Source organism: Triticum dicoccoides, chromosome 1B (assembly GCF_002162155.2).
Source record: "Triticum dicoccoides isolate Atlit2015 ecotype Zavitan chromosome 1B, WEW_v2.0, whole genome shotgun sequence".
Lineage (NCBI taxonomy): Eukaryota > Viridiplantae > Streptophyta > Magnoliopsida > Poales > Poaceae > Triticum > Triticum dicoccoides.
In genome coordinates this window covers 687,881,603-687,884,858 of record NC_041381.1, presented here as the reverse complement: position 1 = coordinate 687,884,858, position 3,256 = coordinate 687,881,603, and the positions used below count along the sequence as shown (strand labels likewise).

General features: G+C 42.6%; 1 long non-coding RNA gene across 3 annotated transcripts in view; it reads right to left on the bottom strand.

The window, feature by feature from the left end:
• Positions 1–2,283: 2,283 nt before the first annotated feature.
• LOC119349695 overlaps positions 2,284–3,256 on the bottom strand; it is a 6,129-nt gene continuing 5,156 nt past the window's right edge. For all 3 annotated transcript variants that reach the window (XR_005169497.1, XR_005169496.1, XR_005169498.1), the window contains one exon: positions 2,284–2,582. This is a non-coding gene — a long non-coding RNA (uncharacterized LOC119349695). The remainder of the gene's footprint in view (positions 2,583–3,256) is intronic.

The window sequence follows — 3,256 nt, the reverse complement described above, 5'->3', positions numbered from 1 at the left end:
GAATCATATGCTTCAGCAGGCCAGGGCTTCATTGTAGATCATTTCATCTTGCCAATGTTTCTGTCATAGTTTGTCTATATTTATATTTTCCCTTTCCTCAGTTCTACAAGACTTGCATTGACTACTTCTCCAGAAATTTGTGTGCTCCTGCTCCTGCAAGAAGGATTGATAGATTTGGCTGCTCTTGGCTTGATAAAATTTAGTATTGCTAGGTTTTCTGTTTAAATTTCTTGATACAGTCTCACTATGTAATTGGTAATTAGAATTTAGGACCCTATTCAGTCTATACATATTTAAGGAGATAGCCAGTTCCATGGATGCCGTGGAATTTCTCGTCGACCACAAGGATTTCTCAAAAATGTGATGTTCAAATTCGAAGAGTTAAATTCTTTGCAAGAGCAGAAGGTGCTAGCCTCCGAAGAGAATATAATATCATAAATTTGTGTTTTAACATTTTTTGCAGCTTCCCTGGGTGAGGAATAGTTATTCTTCACCCCCCTCTATTTTACGATCAACGCACCGTAATTTTACGTTCCGTAAGTTTTGTCTTATTTCCGACGTAAAAAGAGACCGTAAGAAAATATATAATCATTGTAAAAAATATTTTCTGTTATGTAAAATTACAAATGTAAAAAATAGTGTAAAATACACATAAACTGCAAATTTTTTTTGTCTTATGATCTATATTTTTATTTTCTTATGTCAAACTTTACGTAGTGAATCAATAGACATGTAACTATTTGAATTCCAAACGTAATTTAATTATGAAATAATCGTAAGATTACCTCGGGTGAAGAATAACTTATTCTGCACCCTGGGTGATGAATATATATATATATATATATATATATATATATATATATATATATATATATATATATATATAGACGGTCTATTCTGCTAATATTAGCAGAATAACTATTCTGCACACCACTTCGGCACTGCACGCTCAACAGAAGCGCAATGCATCATTTTGACGACGAGCACTGCAATAGAGACTAGTGAACTTCTCGTCGGAAAAGACTGCATGCGTTATTTTTTTGGTACTGTTTTCGCTTTAATTTTTAACCGTTTATCGGAATGAGGCATGTAATATACCGTTGAAAAGCTATGGATTAGGCGCAACTTCGACATGTTGAACACTTTTCGAGATTCCACACGGTTTAAGAACAGTTTTGAAAATAGTGCGGCGGATGACGAGTGGCAGCGAGCGTTTTTCGCGTTTTTTTCTAAACCGGTTGTCGGAATGAAGCAAATGATACGTCGTTGGATAGATATTGTCGAGGTGCATCTTTTTCATATATAACTTTTTCTCCAATTCCTTACAGTTTAAGAGCAGTTTCAAATTTACGAAATCACGGAATTCTGTTTTTCAAATTTTTTCAAATTTTCGGCACTGTTTTCACTCTAGTTTTCGAACCGTTTGTCAAAACGAGGCGTGTAATATGTCGTTGGAAAGCTATGGACAAGGCGCAACTTTCATATGTAGGAATGGTTTTGAGATTCCTTGTAGTTTTTAGTTAATTTTGAAAATCGTGCGGTGGACGACAAGCGCCAGCGGCCGTTTTTCTTGAAATTTTTACAAACCGGTTGTCGAAATGATTCAAATGATATGCCGTTGGAAAGATATCGATGAGACGTAACTTTTTCATGTAGAACACACTCTCTAATTCCTTACGGTTTAAGAGCAGTTTTAAAATTAGCAAAAAGCGAACACTGTTTTTTCGTGACACCAAAATCGTCGTCGGACAGAAGAACACACTGCTTCAAACTGAAAACCGCACTGCAACAGACAGTCAAGCGAACTTCATGATTTCTTTTGTCGAACGTCAATTTTTCTCAGACGAGAGTGGACCACAACACTTCCGAAAGTGAACCGCAACACTACCAAAAGTGAACCTCATGAGTACTTGTTGTCTTTTTTCATACTTATTAATCTTTTACGTGCGTTGACCAAGCAAGTGGACCACAGGGACCGAACGAGTGAACTACATCTAATATAGAAGCGAGCTTCTTTGAGATATTTTTTTCCCTTTTACAAGTGGGACAAGTGAACCGCGGAGAAGTTTTATAAAAAACTGCATGAGACAACAAAGTGAGCTTCAAAGCCACATCCTTTTTTGATAAAGACATAGTGAGCTGCATCGTTTCCTTTTAACCATGAAACAAGTGAACAACACTTTGTTTCTTCTTTATTAAATGCAATGAACCAAAAGACTCCTCAAAGTGGGCTGCATCCATTTATGTTTCTCTTGAAAAATGACCCATTAATGCTTGTTGAAATGAACTTCTCAACAAATATTTTTTACACAAAATTCATCATATCCCAACCAGATACATTCGATAGACACAAAAAAAACCACAAACAACAGATTAAACTGCATGCCGCTTTGCTCCGAGTTGCACGCCACACATGAGGGGTCGACTACAATGCAGTCAAATGGCCGGTGAACCGCACGATGTGGACCGGCGAACTACACGACGCGTCGGGGGAGAGCTTGCCGATACACGACCCATGAAAATGAAAAACCAACAAAAATGTCCTGAACTTCAACCGTGCCATAGCCACACCGCATCTTCTGCTGTTGGGAAGAAGAGAACCACAACAGATCTCAGTAGTGAAAAAAACAGCAGTAAATTGAGATGCCACGGGAACTTCTCCCATCACGACTCTCCTGAAACTTCACTACAGCGAAGACGAAATGGACTGTAGCTGCACGCAAAAAAAGATAGCAATTGCACTAGCATCAAACCGCATCATGCTTGCGCCCGAGCTGCACGGGGCTACCGAACTGCAGAAGCCAAAAAAATTGTCGATGCCCGTGGATGAGCTGCTCGAGGGCTCGCGGTGCACTTCTCCAAGGCTCACGGTGCACTGCTGCAGGGATCCAGATGCACGGCACGGCACGGCTTGAGCTGCAAGAGGATGGTGTGGTCGCGCTGGAGATGGGGACTGGCTGGGGGGAGGGCGACGGGCGGTTGGCCATGGATCTGGCCCAGGGTCGGAGGAGGGAGGCGAGCTCGCGGCGGTCAGCAGCGTGCCTGGCTTGGTCGTCTGCTGTCGGATCCCATCGCTGGCGGCGTTGCGGGATCCTCTGGATCCGACGCCAGGGAGGCGCTCCGGCCGGAGGCGGTGGGTAGGGGCGACGCGCGCAGGGGCGAGGTTGGGCGGCGCGCAACTGGTACGGGGTGGGGCGACGCGTGACCGGGGCGAGGTCGGGCGGCGCGCAGCTGGTACGACGGTGAGGGGAGATAC